At 43.3% G+C, this 16,858-nt stretch overlaps 1 long non-coding RNA gene and 2 other non-coding genes across 3 annotated transcripts; 2 read left to right on the forward strand and 1 right to left on the reverse strand.

The window, feature by feature from the left end:
• Positions 1-2,770: 2,770 nt before the first annotated feature.
• On the forward strand, positions 2,771-2,844 carry TRNAI-GAU (transfer RNA isoleucine (anticodon GAU)). Its single transcript has one exon. It is a non-coding gene; the product is annotated as a tRNA-Ile (tRNA).
• A 2,935-nt stretch (positions 2,845-5,779) lies between these two features.
• Positions 5,780-15,060, reverse strand: LOC123084788 (uncharacterized). The gene is made up of 3 exons (XR_006439402.1): positions 14,825-15,060; positions 14,211-14,284; positions 5,780-6,580 (listed from the first exon to the last, which is right to left on the reverse strand). It is a non-coding gene; the product is annotated as an uncharacterized lncRNA (long non-coding RNA).
• Positions 15,061-15,205: 145 nt separating this feature from the next.
• Positions 15,206-15,279, forward strand: TRNAI-GAU (transfer RNA isoleucine (anticodon GAU)). The gene has a single exon. It is a non-coding gene; the product is annotated as a tRNA-Ile (tRNA).
• Positions 15,280-16,858: the final 1,579 nt, after the last annotated feature.

Genomic DNA, 16,858 nt, shown 5'->3' on the forward strand with positions numbered 1-16,858 from the left:
TTCGGTGAGACCGAAAAGTTACGAAAGGGAAACAGAGAGTTTGCAATCCCATCTCGGTGAGACCGAAATCCCTATCGGTAGAACCGAATTGCTAGGGTTTGGCAGTGGCCTATGACAAGTGAAACTCGGTGGCGCCGGATAGAAAGAATTGGTAGGACCGAGTTTGGCTTAGGGTTTAGGTCATATGTGGATATGGGAAAGTAGTTGAGGGTTTTGGAGCATATCACTAAGCACATGAAGCAAGAGGCTCATTAAGCAACACCTCATCCCTCCTTGATAGTATTGGCTTTTCCTAAAGACTCAATGTGATCTTGGATCACTAAAATATAAAATGAAGAGTCTTGAGCTTTTGAGCTTGAGCCAATCCTTTGTCATTAGCATTTTGAGGGTTCCACTTTCGCATCCATGCCATGCCAATCATTGAGCTTTCCTGAAATAGTCATCTTGGAATAGCATTAGCTCAATGAGCTATATGTTGTTATGAATTACCAAAACCACCTAGGGATAGTTGCACTTTCACAAGCCCAAGACGGAGCCGGGCCTGGTGCCGGTGAAGACAGAGCCCGGCCTCCCCGAGGTGAAGACGGAGCACGGCGCCGACGTCGAGCTCTACGACGACGCGGCCCTAGAATGGGCGCGTGCGGACTCCCTGAAGATGGCGAGGGAGCGCCAGTGCGCCGCCCTGCAGCGATTCACGCAGCGCCGCCGAGGCCGCGACGAGGGAGGAATCGTCGTCATCGAGGACAGCGACGACGACGCCGCGCCGCCGCCACCAGCCCGCATAGGCGATGCCGGTCAGGGGTCCACCAGGGACGGCCGCGTCAAGGAGGAGAAGCCGGACGACGACGACGACTACTCGGCTTTTAGCTAGTTCTTTTTTTAATTATATATGTAATAAAAACCCGCTTTTTAAATGTAATATATGCCGAGCTTCGCCGAACTTTGAACTTTGCAACATATTTAAATTTTTTTTACCGTGCCTGGGGACGGCCCTGGGACCGGCGGCTGGGGACCAACTCGGCCCCGGGCCGAGTTTTTGCGCCGGCTCACCCCCAGGGGGCGATTTTAGGCGCCCCCTGGGGGGCCAACGGTTGGAGATGCTCTTAGGACTTTGTTTAAATGGTGGGGTTAGAGCAACTCTAGCAGGCCCTGCATCCGGCGGCCCACAAAATGCGTTTGCAGTTCGCGCAAAACCACTTTTATGGGACGACGCGGACGGCCGTAGATGCAGACCCCGCATAACGGACCCGTAAAAAGGATATTCACGGAACATGTTTTTTTACGGGTCGGTTTTGCGGGATCTGATCTGGCACAACTCGTCCCGACCAGAAAAATCTAAATTTGCACCTTAATTTGATCCAACATAATGCATTTCTTTGCTTTTTCAATAATATTGGATAGATAAGACATCACCAAATGTTTGCTAGAATAGCAAGACCAAAGAAAACAAGAACCACAAGTATGTATTTTAGAATATTTCCAACTCCCATAACTGTTCCCACTAGTTGGACTAATATCTTCTCCATGCATTCATTGTTGATCTGCGGATTCTTGATTTTGCATTCTTCTTTCTTCATCCTTGGTTCAAAAGAAGTAGACGTCGCTTCCCTCTAGTTTCCCATGCAGTCGCATCATTGCCTTCGATTCTTCTAAGGAGTGCGTCAACGTCTATTATGTTTCTTTCTATCAACAAATCAATGTATTCGCCTTTCCAAAACCAAAATGAGCATCCATCTTCCTACACACATGAGTGAGCATGTTCAAAATGAGCTATCGCAATTGAACCAAATAATGAGCTATCAAAATAAGCTACCACAAGTGCACGTACCCCGTCGTTTTCGCATTTGAAGAACACCCATCCGGGGTGCTTCGGCGTGCCCGAAGTGAGCCGCAACACTTTCCGCGTGCAGTCGTCGCACTCTATGAGCGCGGCAAGCCACAAAGACGTTGCGCGAGCGTCGAGCCCGGTGGACGGCCGGACGAATCCATGCCCGCAAACCTTCCGTGGCGGCGGGCGGACGAAGCAGTATCTGCATGCGGCGATGCGCCTTTGCCTGGGCTGCGGGGGAGGCTCCCCGACCACTGCATCGCTTGGGGCAACAACCGGCGGCCGGAAAAGCCAAATCCGACGGCTCGCGATGAAGTGCCGCAGATCTGCAAAATCCGGCGGCCCGCTGACGCAGGGGGGAAGGGAGGGGAGGCCTCGTGCCCGTGGCGGCCTTTCGGCGTGCTCCTGCCGGCTGCTTTCGTCAGAATCTTGGGCGGCGGCCGGCGGCGGCGCGAGGGAGGAGAGGAGGGGTGGTTGGTGAAAGAAAGCGCGGGATGAAATGCCCTCCCCCCACCAACCGCTTCTGCTTATATGCAAGGCACTGCAGCCGCGAAGGGGAAACCCGCGTTTTCCCGAGTTGGGCTCCGGATTTTGTCGCGCCCCCTAAAATTTTTTGCGGGCCAGGGCGAGATGCGAGGTCTGATTGGGCTGGTTTTTCCGCCCCAACCCGCATTTTGGCAGTTATTTTACGAGTCGGGACGGGATGCGGGGTCTGCTAGAGTTGCTCTTAGGACTTGGGAATGAGGTTTCGGCGAGGTCGTGAGGAGAGTGGGAGACGCGCCGATCCGACCGTCCAGTTTTATCCGGCGGATCAGATCATCAGATGGTTAGCGACAGAAATTTTGTTAATTATTAGGAGTATTATAAATAAGGTTCGTCATCATTTTCTCTAAACCTTTGATTATTAATTTTTATTTGCTCAAGAACACGCTTATGTGTTGAGGTCCCGTAGCTCAGTTGGTTAGAGTTTCCGTCCGATGTATGGAAGGTCATGGGTTCAAGCCCCATCGGGACCAATTTTTTGTTTTGGTTTCGAATTTAATTACTATTAGTTTTTGAAGTATTCTTACATCATTTTTGGGGGGGCACTTTTTTTTGTGTCAGCTGAAAATAAGTTTTGAATTTTTCATGAAAGACATCGGAACTAAAATAAATAAATCATGAAGTTTCCGTCTGATACACAGAAGGTCATGGGTTCAAGCCCCATCGGGACCAGTTTTTTATTATATTCTTCATAATTATTTAGGGGCACAAATATACTTTTGGAAACGTTAAAAATCATGAAGTTTAGTTTGCAAGCACAATATTTTTTTCAGTATTCTTCATATTTTTTTAGGGTGACAATGTATTTTTGAAAATGATGACAAACGTGAAGTTTTTCATGGCCGATTTATATTGGCACTTTTTTTTGTGTCGGCTGAAAATAAGTTTTGAATTTTTCATGAAAGACATCGGAACTAAAATAAATAAATCATGAAGTTTCCGTCTGATACACGGAAGGTCATGGGTTCAAGCCCCATCGGGACCAGTTTTTTATTATATTCTTCATAATTATTTAGGGGCACAAATATACTTTTAGAAACATTAAAAATCATGAAGTTTAGTTTGCAAGCACAATATTTTTTTCAGTATTCTTCATAATTTTTTAGGGGGACAATGTATTTTTGAAAATGATAACAAACATGAAGTTTTTCATGGCCGATTTATATTGGCGCGATGATGTCAAATTTAGTTTGCAAGCATGACAATTTTCTGGCCAATCTTATGCCAACCTCCTCACTGTAAGTCGCAACGAAATATTCTTCAAACCCTCTAAGTGAGCTCTAGTTTTACGCTGCAATTTTTGTAGTTTGATGAACTTCAAATTGAGAAAATGGGTCAATGTTAAAAAAAATGCGACAATTTTCTGGCCAATCTTCTACTAACCTCCTCACTGTAAGTCACAACGAAATATTCTTCAAACCCTCTAAATGAGCTCCAGATTTACGTTGCAATTTCTGTAGTTTGATGAACTTTGAATTGAGAAAATGGGTCAATGTTAATTTTTTTGCACTGAAATGTGTCAATCTAATAATGATCACACATTACCATTTTCCTTTTTTTCATATCTCTCCATTGCTGGATTTCTGGCGCAATGCGTGAGGTATCTTCTAGTATCATCAGATGGTTAGTGACAAAAAAAGTTAATTTAAATTAAAGTTCGCCATCATTTTCTTTAAAACTTTGGTTTTAATTTATATTAATTTGATAATACGACTATGTGTCGAGGTCCCATAGCCTAGCTTGTTAGAGTATCGTGTTCAAAAAAAAGTTGGTTAGAGTATCCGTTTGATATGTGGAAGGTCACGGGTTCAATCCCCATCGTACCAATTTTTTGTTTAAAATTTAATTGAAATTAAAGCCCATTGGGACCCATTTTTTTAATTTTAATTTAATTTTGATTAATTTTTTTAGATACTCAAGTCTATGTGAGACCATAATATTTTTACTCTACATGGTAAAAATAAGTTTTATGATTTTTCACGATAGAAAAAATGATGTGAAAAACCATAGAAAAACACGGTATATTGTTAGATTTACTAAGCTCGTAGACTACAACATTTTGATGACGACTAATTTGTTGTCTTGATAGAGATCCGATGGTGCGCTTTAAAGTAGAGCTTGCACTATTTCTCTCGTGATTCTCTCCTCTGCTAGCAGTGGGGAATGGCAAGTGTGTTATGCACTTTTTCGATTTTTGTGAATCTAACTCAATCCCCATAGGGATAGTTGATTTATTTTAAAATTTATTGCGATCAAAGCCCATGGGGACACATTTTTATTTTAATTTAATTGCGATTAATGTTTTTTAGTTTTTTCAAGTCTCTGTGAGACCATAATATTTTTACTCTACAGGCCAAATATAGTTTTTTTTACACGATACCAAAAATGATGTAAAAATCCATGGGAAAACACATATTTTTTAGATTCAAGCTCATGGATTACAACATATTCATGATGACTAATTTTTTATCTTGATAGAGATCCGATGATTCGCTTTAAAGTAGAGTTTGCATTATTTCTCTCATGATTCTCTCCTCTGCTAACAGTGGTGATTGGGAAGTGTGTTATACATATTTTAGATTCTCATGAATCTAACTCAATCCCCATCGGGACCAATTTTTTTGTTTTAAATTTAATTCATATTAAAGCCCACCTGGACCTAGATTTTTATTTTTGTTTAATTGCGATTAATGTTTTCAGATTCTCAAGTCTCTACGAGACCATAACATTTTCACTCTACAGGCTAAAAGTAGTTTTTTTTTCACGATAGCAAAAATGATGTAAGAAACATGGAAAACACAATATTTTTAGATTTATGCTCATTTGTTATCTTAACAGAGATCTGATGGTGCGCTTTAAAGTAGAGTTTGCTTATTTCTCTCGTGATTTTCTCCTCCGCTAACAGTGGTGATTTGCAAGGACTTGCAAGTGTGTTATACACATTTTAGATTCTCGTGACTCTAACTCATTCCCCATCGGGACCAAGTTTTTATTTTTAATTTAGTTGTGATTAAAGCCCATCGGGACCCATTTTTTATTTTAGTTTAATTGTGATTAATGTTTTTTAGATTCTCAAGCCTCTGTGACCATAATACTTTTACTCTGCAGGCCAAAATAAGGTTTTTAATTTATTTTTTCCAACAGCAAAAATGATGTAAAAACATGGGAAAACACGATATATTTTTAGATTTAAGCTCATGGATTATAACATATTGATGCCAACTAATTTGTTATCTTGATAGAGATTCGATGTGCACTTTAAAGTAGAATTTGCATCATTTCTCTCATGATTCTGTCCTCCGCTGACGGTGGTGATTGGCAAGTGTGTTATACACATTTTAGATTCTCGTGAATCTTTTTTTAGAGATAAAACCAAGTTTTATTCAGCAAAGACCACATAAAGTGGGATACATCTTTGGTCATGGGGTTGGCCTAGCCAAATGTGTCGCCCCGGACCTAAAGAAAATGTATACTTGGCTAATCTATATGCCTCAACATTAACGGCACGACCTTCAAATGTAAAACTACAACTCAAAGTAAAAGCTATACTATGAATCTCCGAGATGATTGCACCATTGGTTCCATCGTTTCTGTTGTTGATAGCTCCATATGCTCCCTTAGAGCCTGATGCAACAACAAGGCTTTGGATGTTGAGATCTTGTGCCAATGCTAGCGCCTCCCTGTAGGCTATTGTTTCCAGAATTTCAGGGTCGTCAACTCCTGCAATCACGAGGGCTGAGTTTCCCAGATAAGCGCCCGTTTCATCACAGCAAACAGCTGCCACTGCGCCTCCTAGTCCCTTACGACAAGCAGCATCGACATGAATCTTTGCATGGCCCGCTGGTGGTGCTTTTGGGCGTCGAGTATTTGCATTGGCCAAATGAGCAGCTTGTTGAGTCTGGTTAAGAGTAGGTGCAGCCAGCAGGTTCAGATCTTGAAGATACCTGTTGATGAAACCGCATTTCAAGAGGAAATGTCTCCATGAATCTGGGGCGCCGCAAATGCCGCATGCGCTGGAGTCTGACATGTGTGGATGCGCCCTAACGTCATTAGTTGGTATAGAGTGTTTAGATAACCTCCAAAGGAACATGCGAACCTTCCCCGGTACTTCTGTTTTTCATAGCCTTTTTCACTGCAATTCTTCTGTCGCCGTGTTGGAGGGCCCAACCCTGTTTTCCAACCACGCTTCGCGCCTCTGTCTTGTACTCACTAGCATGGAGTGAATTGCAAAAAACATCAACACTTCAGGTAAGGTTTGCAGAAACCACACATTTACGGAATTGTGCCAAAAAGCACTACTTTTTTTCATAATTTTTTGCAAAAAACACTAGTCGCCGGCTTAGGCCGTTTTGAGCACAATTATGACAGGTGGGTTCCGTCAGAAGGAGTGACATGGCAAAAAAATAGTCAATTACATCCCGCTATAGTTTTATTTTGCAAAAGGACCCCTGAAGAAAAAGCAATCGGGTCCTCCAGTTCGGTGGTGGACGCCGGCGACGGGGCACAGGGAGGTCCGCGTGGTCTCGGACGGGCAAGAGGGCGTGGGTCCAGCGGCGGTGTCGGTTAGGACGGCGAGGCAATGGAGCTCCAGCGGCGGCTTGAGCATCAGCGGCCATGGATGAGCTCAGGCTGATCCAGCTTGGGCATCGAGCAACCATGATTGAGCTCCGGTGCCGTCGGCTTGAGCATCAGGCACGCATCAGAGAGAGACGGGAGAGATTGGGGAAGGCACCGACCTCAGAGAGAGATGGGAGAGATAGGGGCGCCGACAGCGGAGCTCACGGTCGAGGGACATGGACCACACCTCCATGCCCACCGTCAGTGGATTTGCCTCGTTGATGCGCAGCTCCGGCCAGAGCTCATCCATGGCCGCCGTTGTCGCGCCTCCTCTTCACGCCTACGCGGCCACCGTCGCGCGTCCTCTTCTCCTTGCCGGAGCCGATGCAGGTGAGCAACAAGGGGAGGCCGAGGCCGGGGAGTGGGAGGAAGGTGGGGGCGGGGGAATAGAGGAGGAGAAGGAGGAGGAGGGGCGTCGCAGAGCCGTCGTCCATGCCGAGCTCGCCGGCCGGGAGCTCGTGCGCACGGCTGAGGAGATGACCTTATCCTCTTTTTTTTTATTTGAAAGATGACCTTATCCTCTCAGGCTCTTTTTCAAATCAGTCCCTGTTATTCTGTCTTTTTGCGAACCGTTATGTTGTGCCACCTCACCCCTTCTGGCAGGACCCACCTGTCATAGTCGTGCTCAGAATGGCCTAAGCCCACGACTAGTGATTTTTGCAAAAAAATATGAAAAAAATAGTGCTTTTTGGCACAATTCCGTAAATGTGTGGTTCCTATAAACCTAGCCTGAAATGTTGATATTTTTTGCAATTCACTCCACTAGCATGCGATATGCTGATTTGACGGAAAAGATGCCATTCTTCTCCTGGCTCTAGCTCCAAAAATCATCAACATTCATTGTGCACAAAGGGATACCCAAGATGACTTTAGCATCCATGTCCAGAAAGGTTGCTTGAACCCTCTCTCTGTCCCATGTAGCCGAGGTCATATCAATCAACTCTGAAACATAATTCAGTGGGTCGTTAAGCAAACAGCCATAAGGCCTCATCATCTCTGGTCGGGGCAACCAGTTGTCTTCCCATATTCTTGTGCTCGCTCCATTACCAATGCGACGGATCAAACCCTGTTACAGGATGTCTCTACCTTCGAATATTGCTCTCCACACTTGGCTCGGGGTGCTGCCGAGGTGAGCATTTAAAATGGTTCCATTGGGATAGTAAATACCTTTGAGCAAGCAAGCGCACATGCTGTCAGGGTTCTGCAAGATGTGCCAAGCCTGTCTGGCAAGCATTGAGAGGTTAAAAAGCTTGAAATCTTTGAAGCCCAGACCCCTCCCCCCCATTCCTTTTGGCTGAGTCATCTCCTTCCAAGAGACCCAATGAGATTTCATCTTTCCTTCTTTACTACCCCACAAGAACTTCCTAATAAGCTTGTTGAGATGTTCACACAAGCCTCGAGGAAGCTTAAAACATGACATTGAGTAGACTGGCACCGCCTGAGCTACTGATTTGACAAGTACCTCTTTACCTGCTGTCGACATGGTGGTCTCAATCCAGCCTTGGACTTTGCTCCACAGTCTATCTTTAAGATTCTTGAAGGAACCATTCTTGCTGTTACCTATATCAGACGGCATTCCAAGGTACTTTTCATTAAGGGTTTCGTTGGGTACATTTAACAGGATCTTTATTTCGTTCCGAATACTCTCCGGAACCCCCTTGCTGAAATAAATTGATGACTTCATATTGTTTATTCTCTGCCCCGAAGCTTGGCAATAATATTCCAGAACTTGGTTCACCTCAGTAGCACCCGCACTATTTGCCTTGAAGAACAGCAGGCTGTCATCAGCGAATAAGAGATGGTTAACTGGTGGAGCCAACGGTGCCACCTGTAACCCCTCCAAGTTGGATGACTCACTTCTCAATTTTAACAGGCACGACAGGCCCTCTGCTGTTATCAAGAACAAGTACGGGGATATTGGGCCCCCCTATCTGATTCCTCTGGATGGTTTAAAACCTTCAAGCTTCTTTCCATTAAACAACACAGAAAAATTAACTGTGGTAACAAGGCTCATGACAATACTTACCCAGTTTCCGGTGAAACCCAACTTTAGCATAATAGCCTTGAGGTAGTCCCACTCAACTCTATCGTAAGCCTTCATCATGTCTAGCTTTAAGGCGCAGGATTGGTGTTTCTTTGCTTTGTTCCTTTTCATAAAATGTAGACATTCATAGGCCATGATAATATTGTCAGTAATCAGCCTGCCGGGTACAAAGGCTGACTGTTCCTCTGAAATTATCTCTGAAGCAATCTTGTAAAGTACATTGCATAAGCTGATTGGCCGGAATTGGGACAAAAGTGTAGGATTTTTCACCTTTAGAATAAGAACCAAAGTAGTTTCGTTGATGCTCTCCGGTGACTCTTTCCCCTAAACAATTTTAAGGACTGCTTTGGTGACCTCATCTCCGCACACATCCCAGTGACGCTGAAAGAAGTGAGCTGGAAAGCCATCGGGATCCGGTGCCTTTGTGGGATACATTTGAAAAAGTGCGGTTTTGACCTCCTGGGCACTGTATGGAGCGTTTAAACTATCGTTCATCGCTGTCGTAACCTTCCGACGCACTGTGTCTAGAACCCTGTCCATGTCATGAACCCCTTGAGATGTATACAAGTCTTTGTAGAAGTATGTGGTCATTGTTTCCATCTCATCCCGTGGCCAACTGCCCATCTAGCCGCTGGAGGGATTTCATCTGGTTCTTTCTCCTACGACGGCTGGCCCGAAGGTGAAAAAATAGGTATTTTATCACCATGCATAAGCTATTCTATTCTGGCTCTCGGGCGCCACAATATCTCCTCCCGGTAAAAAAGTTCTATCAGGTTGTCCACAGTTTTTAATTCAGCCAATGAGGGACCCGATCTTCCTCGAGAGTCACACATCTCCTGTAGCTGAACCTGGAGCTGGCGAATCTGCATCCGAATATTGCCAAAGTGCACCCGATCCCAATGTGTGAGGTCGCCAGCCAGGTTTCTGAGTTTGTCCCCCACCTGTGCTACCGAATCACTCGGGGTTTTTGTCCATCCGGCATGCACAACATCCACCAGCGCTGGGTCGCTCTCCCAGCACACTTCATATTTAAATCTTCAAGGGGGGGGGGGGTGCAGGCCATGTTTGCTACACTTCTATCAAGCCGCACTTTAGTAAAAGTTTCTCCAGAAACTTTTTTCTCAAAAGTCCAACTCCTTCCCCGAGATCCGTCAGGCCACACGTGTCCAGAATCTAATTCAATCCTCATGGGGACCAAGTTTTTTTAATTTAATTGCAATCAAAGCCCACTGGGACCCACTTTTTATTTTAATTTAATTGCGATTAATGTTTTTTTAGATTCTCAAGCCTATGTGAGACCATAATATTTTTACTTTACCGGCCAGAAATAAGTTTTTTGATATTTCACGATAGCAAAAATGCTGGATTTTTTTTTGGGAAAACTCTATATAATTTTATATTTATGCTCATGGATTAGAACATATTGATGATGATCAATTTGTTATCTTGATAGAGATCTGATGGTGTACTTTAATTAATAAGACTCGTCTGAGCTTCGCTGCAGAAATCGGATCCGGTTGGGATCGTCTGTCCATGTGTAGGTCTAGCTCTTGCAAAAAAATTCAAAAATATTACTAGATGGGATGATCAAGAAAATTCACAAGTTGGATTGGATGAGATTAAACTTGGTAATTTTGGGTTTTGTTTTTCAACATCTAGTTTTCGGACCATGGCCGATGTTGGAAATACATCCATATACTCTTTATTCTATTACCTTTGAATTTGATTCTAAAATTCTCTTTTGAAAATACACCCTTGTATTTAGTTTTCGTGATGAAATCAAATAAATTATATAAATATATTTTTAACGGTTTAACTGGTTGCTCCCAAAAGTAATTATTGTTTCGAATTTTAGATAATTTGTAGCAGCAAGGAAATGGCTCATAACGAGATGGAGCTCTCAAAACATATTGTATACAAGTGTGGGGGGATTCTCAAGATTATAGCAGCTATAGAAAAAGAAATAACCCAATTTGAAGACATCTCCTCGGCAACCACATATGTGTTGAAGGATATAAATGTTGACTTTATAGGAACCCTGGAGAGGGACCGAAGATTATTCCATAGTTTAAGGGGCCTATTTGCTTTGGATGCAGTCTTACTTTGAGCCTTGCTCTGATTCACTCAAGCCATGTATCTTCTATATTTCTGTTTTTCCTGCAAAACACATCAGAAGGAGGCATTTGCTAAGGCGTTGGATTGCAGAATGTTACTCTAGGAATACATCTGGTAGAGTGACTGAGGAAAATGCGGAGAGCTTGTTTTCTGAGCTTGTCAATTTGAGCATAACCCAACAGCCAGAATCCAAGGCCCAATACCAAGTAAATGGTTTCTTCCATGAGTACATCTTCTCACAACCAATGGAAGATAACCTTGTCCTTGCACTGGAGGGGCACTGCAACCTCAACTCACAACATTCAGGACAACACCTCATCATAAGGAGTAGCTGGGCAGAGATGAGATTGTATTCAAGGGCATTGATTTCTCACGGATACGATCATTGGCTGTGTTTGGTGATTGGAAATCATTCCTCATATCTGATAAGATGGGGCTGGTTCGGGTGTTGGATTTAGCCGACGCATTAGGTGTAAAAAGTGACGACCTTGATCATATCGGGAAACTACTACCTTGCCTTAAGTTCCTCTGCCCACGAGGATGTAAAGAGGTTAGTCGGCTGCCAGAATCCTTGGATGGCCTTAGGCAGCTACATACTCTAGATGTCAGACACACCTCCATTGTCACACTGCCACTGGCTATCATCAAACTACAAAAGCTGCAATACTGGTTGTGGGATGAAGACAATGAGACTGTTGTAAACCAGACATCATCACCATCACAGGAGGACATTTATGACACATCGATGATCCGAGCTGTAGGAGGTAATGTCAGGACATCAACACCATCTTGGATCTGCAGGCCACATAGTTTGGCATCTGGCTGGTTGTTGAAGTTCCAAAGATGCCTACTTAATAATGGCGGTGTGAAGGTTCCTGTCGGGATTGGAAAGCTTACATTTTTACATACTCTTGGTGTGAAAGCAATGCTGAAGGAGCTCAAAACCCTTAACCAAATGCGCAAGCTTGGTGTATCCGGCATCAACCGGGGAAACTGGCATGACTTGTGTTTTGCCATCTTAGGCCATGCCCATTTGGAGTCCTTGTCAGTGCAACTCGATAAGGACAAAGAGGGTCATTTCGCCCGTTTCGGTGACATCTCCTCACCTCCCCAGACCCTCAAGAGCATTAAGTTTCATGGACATGTACTCACATTGCCAATCTGGATGAAGCAACTTGACAACCTCAAAAAGGGTAATCTTGAGATGACCATATTAATGCAAGAGGATGCAGACGCCCTTGAAGAGTTGCTATTCAAAGATGGCTTTCATTGTCTTTGTGTGAAACCGATTCAAGATGGGGCACTCCAGGTTGGTAAGCCGCACTCTATGTCGTGGTCTGGGAACGTCTTGTCGTCCCGGATCCTCTAGATTGATTGCACCTCCAGGTTACATGTTTCTCGTGGATATTACGAGTGAGCTTTATTGAGGTGCTGATGGTTCATTGCTCTCGTGGGTCGTCATTGATGGTTTCTGAGCTCAAGAATTTACTGCATCTGAAAGAAGTGTGGCTTAATGGTTCCTATGATGATGAACTCGAGCAAGATTTGCGGCAGCAAATTTCCAGCCATATCAATGAATCTGTCTTAAAGCTAGAGGAACAATGCTCCTCCTGATCATGGAACAATGCCATTCTTCCTTTGCCTTATTTACGATCCGACCAATCTCTCAAATCAAATGGCATGCTGAGATACAAGCCTCTTTCAAATTGTGTTTTGTGTTATTGCAATTTATTACTCCCTCCGTCCCATAAATGTAAGACGTTTTTGACACTTACATTATGGGACGGAGGGAGTACCATTTTGTAATCTAGTCAGATATTATCTGCTGTTCGAGAAGTTTATTTATGAGCAGGGTATTGTTGCCAATTTGCCAAGTAACGTTGCATAAATGTACATGAAGTTGAATGGTCAGTCTGACGATGAATGCTTTAAAATCAAATGTTTCCTCTCTTCTTTTTCAGTGCATGCATACAGCAAGTTTCTTGCTGGTGGGTTCTGTTGTTCAACTTCGTTGCAGGTTTTGCTGGAATAATCCAAATGTTTTAGTCCCTCCCACAGACTGCCATGCACTCTCAGATGTTCTTTTCTGTCTGTCAAACTGGTCATTCAGTTCGTACATCCCATTGTGTCCTTTCTTGCGTGAGCATCTCTTCTCCTACCAATCGCTACTCTTTGTAAACTGGGTAACGAAACAGGTAATTCTACTGGAAGTACACTAACTTGTTCCACGGTTTCACTTCAGTCCACAACCTTGCGACATGATATACACTAGTTCTCTCCAGGTGCGTCCACGCCAATGGCATCACCGTCGAAATATGGTGGCCAGCTCCGCGCTGGAACGGCCTGGACGCCCTGCCGGTCGCAGCACCCTTCAGCAAGCGTTAAGTGTTGTGGTGGACCTAGGTAGTTTGGTTCCGGCGAAGCTGGGTGTCGCGATCGGTTTTGGTGCTTGGCATATCTAGCTAGCAAGCCTCCTCGCGAAATCAATAATCAAGCTTCTTTTTCTTTTTCTTTTTGCGGTCATCGAAATCAATCAAGCTGTCTGCTTCATTAGGCTAGCCCCGTGAAAGTGTGCATTTTTTGCCGCCTATTGCCATATTCCCGCACGACCGATAAGATCGGAATGTATAATCGAGCTTGCTCCATAAAGCGCGTATCTCTATCTCACCGCAAGGTAGGTGCTACTCGGTGTGTACCTCACCAAGCTTGGCATCCGTCCACAGCTGCTGTACTACACCGTCGGCAGCTCCGGAAGGTTTCCAATATTTGTGATTTCAAATTTTCTTTAAGTTACAAGTTTCTAATAAATAGGAGGGAGCCACTTTCATCAAGATTTATTACGCAGTAGGACATACACAAACATGAAACGAAATCAAGTCAAACGCCTATGAAAGATGAATTATTACGGCTAGCGGCAGAATTGCGTTAATTAAGATCCGCCATCGTTTTCTCTAATCGTTTGATTTCTTTTATTAATTTTACACAAAGATGAATATTACTACGTTAGTAAAAGCACAAGAATTAGAAGCACTGACAAGGATATCTCAAGTTCCAAAACCGTACCTGCAACGGGCAATTACTGGAACAGGCTTCAGGGCTTTGGGCCCATTTCTCAAACCCTTCTTATATTTCTAGATCTGAAATGCACAAGATAGTATTAGGGCAGCAACGGCCATTGTCTACAAGGATAACAAGCCGGCAACAAGAACTATCTATCTGAAGAACACATAGATAGCAGGCCGAAATATGATATATCCTACTACGTAGCGTTGAGGATGCGGGAGTGTAGGCATGATATCCTACTAAGTAGCACCGATGATGCACGATTGTAGGTTCTTCATATGTTGTTGTTAATATTATTAATACTAATTCGTAAATCACATTCTGTCAAATTTGCATCTACATTAACCTATGTCTTCAAACAGCAACATTACCCTGAATAAGACACTGCTCTAACTGAGGCTGCCAAACACTATATCTATCACTTATACCTGCCAAGTAATAATCAACAAAACAGGCGATCTGCACCATAAGGCTGTCGACTATGTTGAAACATTTAGGAAGGTCGCGCTTTCCAGTTTCTACCGCACTAGGCAATTCGCCGAACACCTAGTGTGCATCCTCTTGGTACTACGTAACAGCAATGGCAAAGGGATCACCGAGAACAGAGCACGCACATGTAGGTGTCAGGAACAAAAAACGGAATATAACGGGAGGATAAGCGACGAGAGCTTCTTCTCTGTGGGTTGGGATGATGGTGAGTCCATAAGATAGGCGAGGCAACGCCGCCGCTGATGCCGCTCGCCGGAGCCAACCCGCCGCCGCCATGGATCGCCATCGCCTTCGGGGTTCGTGGGGTTTCGGCGAGGCTGCGAGCAGAGTGGGAGACGGCCCGATCCGACCGTCCAGTTTTATCCAGCGGATCGGATCATCGGATGGTTAGCGACAGAAATTTTGTGCGTCATTAGGAGTATGATATAACTATACGGTTCGCCATCATTTTCTCTAAACCTTTGATTATTAATTTTTATTTGCTTAAGAATACGCTTATGTGTTGAGGTCCCGTAGCTCAGTTGGTTAGAGTTTCCGTCCGATGTACGGAAGGTCATGGGTTCAAGCCCCATCGGGACCAATTTTTTTTTTTTGGTTTCGAATTTAATTACGATTATTTTTCAAGTATTCTCACATCATTTTTTTCGGGGCATATACTATTTTTTTGTTGTGCCGGCTGAAAATAAGTTTTGATTTTTTCATGAAAGACATCAAAACTAAAATAAATAAATCTTCTAAGAACACCATATTTTTCTTTATCGTATATAAGCTCATGGCCACATGATTTTGATAACGCTAGTTTATAAATTTAAATACAATTATTTTTTTAGTATTCTCTGTAATTGTTTTAGGGCATATAATATTTTTGTTGTTGTGCCAGCTGAAAATAAGCTTGAATTTTTTGTGAAAGACACCAGAATAAAAAATAAATCTTGTAAAAATACAATCTTTCATTATAAGCCCATGGCTACACGATTTTGGTAACTCTAGTTCATTTTTTAATCTTCATAGACATCATATACTGAGCTTTAAAGTGGAGTTTTATGTTATTTCTCTTGCTTTTTTAGGGATAAACCAAACTTTATTGCTCAACGGTATCGATTATAGGGATACAAATAGGGTTATGAGAAATAGCAAGCCACAAGTGACGACCCTAGATGAGCGAAAGATAAAATCTAACAAGATTGTGGGCTTCATGATTTGAAGCACGCCTTCAAAGATTATGATGCAGCTGCCAAAAAGCATCTCCTAGCATTGATCTCTTTGATAATGGAGGCAAAGATACCGTCACTTCCTTCGTTGATGTCCTGTACTAAAGATCTAGAGTCACACGCGATAAAAATCCTCGCTAGAAAAAGACTGATAACCCACAAGTATAGGGGATCGCAACAGTTTTCGAGAGTAGAGTATTCAACCCAAATTTAATGATTCGACACAGGGGGAGCCAAAGAATATTCTCAAGTATTAGCAGCTGAGTTGTCAATTCAACCACAGCTGGAAACTTAATATTTGCAGCAAAATATTTAGTAGCAAAGTAATATGATAGTAGTGATAACGGTAGCAAAAGGTAACAGTAGTAAAAGTAATATTTTTGGTATTTGTAGTGATGATAGCAATAGCAACGGAAAAGTAAATAAGCGAAGCACAATATATGGAAAGCTCGTAGGCAATGGATCAGTAATGGAGAATTATGTCGGATGTGGTTCATCATGTAATAGTCATGACCTAGGGTGACACAGAACTAGCTCCAGTTCATTGATATAATATAGGCATGTATTTTAAATATAGTCATACGTGCTTATGAAAAAGAACTTACATGACATCTTTTGTCCTACCCTCCCATGGCAGCGGGGTCCTTACGGAAACTAAGGGATATTAAGGCCTCCTTTAATAGAGAACCGGAACAAAGCATTAACACATGGTGAATACATGAACTCCTCAAACTACGGTCATCACCGGTAAGTATCCCGATTATTGTCATTTCGGGGTTAACGGATCATAACACATAATAGGTGACTATAGACTTGCAAGATAGGATCAAAAACACTCATATATTGATGAAAACATAATAGGTTCAGATCTGAAATCATGGCACTTGGTGAAAGTGCTAGTGATCGACTAGAGGGGGGTGAATAGGCGATTTTTATGAAAGTCTTCAA

Source organism: Triticum aestivum, chromosome 4A, assembly GCF_018294505.1.
Source record: "Triticum aestivum cultivar Chinese Spring chromosome 4A, IWGSC CS RefSeq v2.1, whole genome shotgun sequence".
NCBI classification, from domain to species: domain Eukaryota; kingdom Viridiplantae; phylum Streptophyta; class Magnoliopsida; order Poales; family Poaceae; genus Triticum; species Triticum aestivum.